General features: G+C 40.6%; 1 protein-coding gene across 6 annotated transcripts in view; it reads left to right on the top strand.

Moving 5' to 3' along the window:
* Nucleotides 1–558: 558 nt before the first annotated feature.
* Nucleotides 559–6,000, top strand: part of LOC117146978 (zinc finger protein 521) — a 37,790-nt gene continuing 32,348 nt past the window's right edge. For 5 of the 6 annotated variants that reach the window (XM_033313934.1, XM_033313776.1, XM_033314012.1 and 2 more), the window contains exon 1: nt 568–1,499. The gene's annotated coding sequence lies outside the window, so the exon portion shown is untranslated. Of the gene's footprint in view, nt 1,500–6,000 lie in introns of all 6 variants that reach the window. The other variant, XM_033314087.1, reaches the window with a different exon arrangement.

Genomic DNA, 6,000 nt, shown 5'->3' with positions numbered 1-6,000 from the left:
GAAAGTGGGTGGGCTGTGATGCTATTCTGTGGCTTCTTTGGGCAATTAGATTGGGCATTTAGCCATGAAATTTGCGAACATATGGCTTCTATCAGGCAAGAACAACAAACGGCCGGTGCTAACAGAGCGGCTAACAGTGGGCGGTTAGCAGAGCGGTGAGCTGTTGGGCATGCGGTTGGGAGGGAGGTGGTGCGGCTGTTTGGAAACTGCACTGTGGGGCTTGGCTTGGCGCTCTTTCCTCGTTCGCTTGCTCTCGCGCTCTCGGACTGTCTCTTTCGCATGCCCCCCCACCAACCAGTTGTTCGTGCGACTTCGGCTGGCGCTCGGCTTTCGCTTCGGCAGTGTTACAGCAGAGCATCTGCGTTCTTCAACATTCTTCAACACAACAGCACCAGCAGCAGCACCGCGGATGCTCCTGCTCCCCTTCGCTTCTTCGTCGCTCTCTTAAGCGTGGAGCTCTCTTGTCCGCTCCGCTCGGCTCTCTGGTTCGGTTCTTATGGCTTGTGCCACCGACTGGTTGGCGTTGGCTGGTTGGTTGGCTGTCGCTCTGCAGCTGCGTTCGTGCGCTTTTTGAAAATAGTTACAAGATGTTCATCGAAGTGAGTGGAACGCCGCAGCGGTTAAACGTGGACTCTTGAGCAGACGAAGAAGCTCGCTTCCGAAATCGCTAAACAACTGAAGCACAATCGCGTTCTTTGAGTGGAAACGCCAGCACAAATAAGAAACAGCCCCAATCAAAGTCAAATCAAAACAACACTATTCATCTCTGCGACTGGAAATCAATATTCCAATTCTTCAAGCCAAATAAATAGAAAACAAAATCCCAGTGAAACAAGAAGTGCATTCGATTTTCCTGCTCGTGGAGCTATTGTTATTTTTAAATCGCTGACCGCAGAATATTTCTACTGCTTAAAATAGAAGGCAACACACAAAAAAGTGATGCCGCCGAAACAGAAATAAACCGAAAACCAAAAGGGTAGAAACTCGAAAGTGCCAAAAAAAAAAAAACAAATTAAGCAAGAATTTCACTTCGAAAAAGTGCGTGTTCTAAAAATATAGCAACAAATACAAAACCGCAACACCGAAGAAGCAAATGGGATTATTTTGCTGCCCATCTCAACACAAAACTGCATTTTGTTGAATTGTATATTCAATCTGGAAAAGCAAAGTGTCAAAGTGTAGTGCAAAAATATTTATAAATCTCTGCCAAAACATAAACAACCGACGAAACGAGAGAAGAGAATTCTACTCGCATTTCGTGCATTTTATACAGATTTTCGTTTTTTTGGAATACAAAATAAACAGAAGTACAAGAGGCGGAATCCATTAGTTCCGCATTAAAGTGTTAAAATAAATTAAGTCGTGGATACTCCGTAAACTTTGCATTTTGGAATACTTCAGCAGCATTTTGGATATCCGTGCTAGTGAATTTTATATATAAATACATATTATTCGTTGCCGATCGATCTGGAGGGCATAAGGAAATAATTTCACAAAAGGTTGGTAAACAACGAATGTTTGTGATCTCTGTGATTGTTGAGTAATAGATTGTAGCTGACATAAAGAAAACCATTTATTGCCGTCGCAAAATATTTATATTATGCACACGTCATTAAGCATACGACAGGTTGGCCAATGTAAGAATACGCTTGTGAACAAGCAAAAGGCCATGAGAAAAGTGTAAACAAGAAATATTGGCGTTTGCTTCTTTACACAATATTAAGTGAAAATATTGAAAAATATTGAAGAAAAATTAAGTCAGTGAAATTGAATATTTTGGAACTTAAGTGAATGCAGGTCGATGTTTAATGTTCAAAATTTATTATTAAAATTAAAAATACAATTTTTGTTTGTTTCTCATTTATTTAAAATTATTTTAGATGAATATAGTTCGGTGAGTGATAAGTAAACAAAAATGCAGTATATTGTTATGGCGCTATTTTCTGGAAAAACCCCAAAGGGTCATATTACAAAGAATTCTTTGTAAGTCAACTGGAACATAGGCCCATAAGGTTTTAGAATCAGACTTGTTTAAAAAACCTGGTCAACGGATTTTAATTGGAATAAACATAACCAGCTGGTGGTTGGGTAATTGAAAAAGCCATGAAAAATACATTTCGAACAGACCACAACACCTGGACACAGCCAAGTGCGAGATCTTTACAAAGAATAATACTTGAGCCCCACCTCCCCCCTTAAAAACAAATAAGAAGAAGCACTGTAAACAAAAGTCGCCAAGTGCATATCTCATTACCAGACCAAGGATCATCGTCCAAACAAAAGAAAGCATTGCAAGAAAGAACAACAAGTGTAGGCAGAACAAAAAGACGAAACTTTTCTCATTATCAACGCAAGTGTTTTCTGCACTCCCACATTTTCGCTATATTTTTTTTTTTACAATTTCCTTATAAGTGAAAGTGTCAGTCAGGGCCATGAGTATGGCCACCGGGCAGCTGGTCAGTCTCAGTTCGCGATTCTCGGATGGCAAATCCCACTTCTGCCACCGGAATCAACGTCACACATAAAAACGTGAAAGAAAAGATATTATAGAACGAGGGACATTTTTTACATCTGTCATAAATTTTGCTGCACACGGGCATAAATCTATTTTCTGCATTTTATTTGTTTATTTAAAAATTCTTGTGCACAAGGAGATGCAAAGAAAGACGAGAGCCCATAATTTGCCGTCTGATTGATGTGACAATTCCTTAATTAATTTTTGTTGGAAATACGCCTTATATATATGGCTGCCATTTAATTAGCAAATCTGTTTTTGGGAGAGGTAATACATCAGGGCAAATGATGTGATGCGAGTGCAGCAGAGAAATGAGTTTATTCACATCGCCGAATCTATTATCTGGCTCGTTTACCTTCGCGCCGCCAGGTAATTGAACCCTGCTCCTGTCCTGCGATGCCCTTCCTTCTTAGATACACATCTGTATATCGTTCCCACGATTTGTCAATCAACCTTTCACTTTCGCTTCCCATAACCATAACATTTTTGGCAATTATTTTAGAGGCAGCGCCCCGAAAATTATTGGGTAAAACAAATAATACGCGCTCCTGATAAGAACCGTGTGCTGTGTGCTTCTGTGGAGATCGAGTTCAGTGACTTAACTTATCACTGCTTGCTGAAACTTTTTGGCTCAACATTCTTCGTTCATCGTTCAGCGTTCTTCGGGCTTCTTGTTTCTTTTCTGCTGATAAGAATGGCTGAGGCTGAGCCACCGAAGAAACCGAAGCCGCAGCCAATGTGATTACAGTGCATTTTAAGTTGTCCAGCAACACGAGAGATTCCCAGATTGGATGGTGACGAATGCATGGCTCATATAAGAAATTTTGTTAAGTCTATTAAAATATCATCCAAGGAATGTTAACAAGTGAATATAAAAAACACCAATCATTTATAATCGATTATACTTAATTGGCTAAGTTGACGAAAATTGCGATCCAACGAAAACAGCTACAGCCTTTGAAGAACTGCCACTCCATGTCAGGCAATAGTCAACAAATATTTGCCTTCCATAAACATTGTTAAGAATGCAGAATGCACTCTAGCCGCGCCAACCCCTCGATGGCCACCCAATTAGCTTTGGCTACTTGTGCAGTAAATAAGCCAGAAAAAAATATACAAGATGCTGCTGGCTGCTGCAAAAATAAAAAATAAAAAAAAAATGGAAAATGGAAAATGAAAAGCTGGCAATAGAGGAAAATATTTTCTGCGCCATATTTTGCAGCCAACGCACATAAATAAGCTCTAGACCAAGAAGCCAAAAAGGCAACAGAATGGGCGTAGCAAAACTTGGTCGCATTGTTGCTGCTGCCACTGCCGCTCTGTTATGGTTGGCAACTGGCCAAAAAGACATGGCCAAATGTGCGCCAGTTCTCGCTGCTCAGCCCATCGTCCAAAATTTCAGCCTCCCAATCATCCCTACTCGGCCAATTTCTGTTGTCGACTGGCTAATAAATAATTTTAATTGTATTTCTTTTAGCTTTACTCTTCTATTTGGCTGGCCCACTTCTTTGGTAATAAAAGATTTCCATTGTTGCACTAGTTGGTCTGCGGGAAATGGCTAAAAAGGAACGTGATCAACAGCAAATTGAGTTCGCCTTTATGACTTGGCCAATTTGCACAGTATGTGTGTGTCTTATCAGGCTGCAGCGACAGCATTGAGGTTGGCCAGGTTTTCCCTTATTTTCCATCTTTTTTTTTTATATTTCTTGTTTGCACTTTTTCTGTGCCGTCTACTGGTTGGTGCTGCCTCCTCCAATCTTTGGTCGACAAATATGTCGAGTGCTTGACTTGGGCAAACTTTGTCACTGATAAGACTGTTGAACACCCCTGATCAACCGTCCTTCTGCTCGTGTTCGAAACTCCTCAGTTTTATGCTAGCAACACCGTAAAAAGTTTTTGAACTATTAGAATATTTAAAAAAAAGTATAACCAACATCTAAGTGTATAATATTAGTCGTGTTAAATGGGTGATTATCACTTAACTTTCATGTCTTCTTTAAATATATCATTTTCGATATATGTTTATGTTAGTTTTTTCCAGTGTAACAAACAGAACCATAATAACCATACGCCACGTTGCACTGAAACTTAAATGAAATGAAACGAAAGTTGTCTTGGTTGTGTTTTTTTTTTTGGCGACTTGGTCACGTCTTCAATGCACTTTGCTACGTGGGAGAGGGATGAAGCGGGGTGGTTCGATGGTGTGCAACGACATTTATTCTGACTGGTTATTGGTGTTGTTGCCGCTGCAGTGGCAGAGGCAGAATCAGTTGGTCCCTGCACAAGTATCTGTATCTACTATATGCACGGATATAGTATCAACGTATAAGACACACCCACACACTGGGGCGATGAGTTTTATAGGCGCTTTCAATACTGGGCCAAGGTAGTTTTTATCTTTTTACTTTGCCATTTCATTGTTGATGTGATGTCTGTTGTTGTAGTTGTTGTTGTTGTTGCTGGCTCGTCTGGCAGCTTTAGCCGATTTGTTGTTGCTGCCTTTTCGTAATTGCAATTTGCAATCCTTGAACAATTTGTTTTTTCTCTTTTCTTTGCCGATTTGCTCTCATTGCCTGCTGTCTCTTTAATTTTGCATTACTCATCTGCTTAATGTTATTTATTTATTTTTCCTCTGCCAGATGCGAGGAAATTTTGCAGAAATAGCACGTGCCGGTGGCAACATTTTCCGAAAATATAACAACATTTCAAGCACACACAGAAATTAAGGAAAAATCTTTGAAATCCAAGCTTTGTTCTACAATCTAGCTGACTGGTTTCCTTTCAATCGACCCAGAAAATCTCATATATACAATGATTTCAAATATTCACAAATTGAGAGAAGCTCTTTAGCATTCGAATTTCGATTTTCTATCCATTCGGTTTGTTAGTTTTATGTGTGTTTTCGTTTTTTCAATGACGTCTGGCAGAAATTTTCCATTGCAACGAGACAATTGGCAGCCAAGTCAAGTCAAATGAATGCAATTGGCACACACACAGGGACAGCACGCTCTCTCACCCCTTTGGAAAAGCCCGCCACCACGCCCCTGCACTTGTGTATCTCTTATTCGATCAACCTTCCTTCCTTGGCTTGACTCTTTCGGTTCGTTTTTCAAACAATGCCAAGCTGTCAAAGCTATTGATTTGAGTGTGCGACTTATGTTTGCCATGTGAACGCCTTTGAACGCCCCCATTTGGCCGCCCCCTTTTTGCCCCATCATCTCGGTGTCCTTCTCTCTTGTCTGCGTGTTGCAATCAATGAGTTTTCCTTGGCAAGCGCTTTTCTTCTGCGCTTTTGTCCTTCTGGCTTTTTACTCGTTTTGATCCTTCCTTTCACTTCTCCTTTTACCGCCTCTCTTCACACTCCACGCCCCTTTTTCCTGGCTTTTTCACCCATTCTTCAGCCAACACACACATGTGACTGCAACTAAAGGCAAAACTGCAGAGCGAGCACAAAAAAAAACAGTAGAAAAAAGTGAAGTAAGGGA

This window comes from Drosophila mauritiana, chromosome 2L (genome assembly GCF_004382145.1).
Source record: "Drosophila mauritiana strain mau12 chromosome 2L, ASM438214v1, whole genome shotgun sequence".
In the NCBI taxonomy this organism is placed as follows: domain Eukaryota; kingdom Metazoa; phylum Arthropoda; class Insecta; order Diptera; family Drosophilidae; genus Drosophila; species Drosophila mauritiana.
The sequence above is the reverse complement of the archived record's forward strand: the minus strand, read 5'-3'. Positions and strand labels throughout refer to the sequence as shown.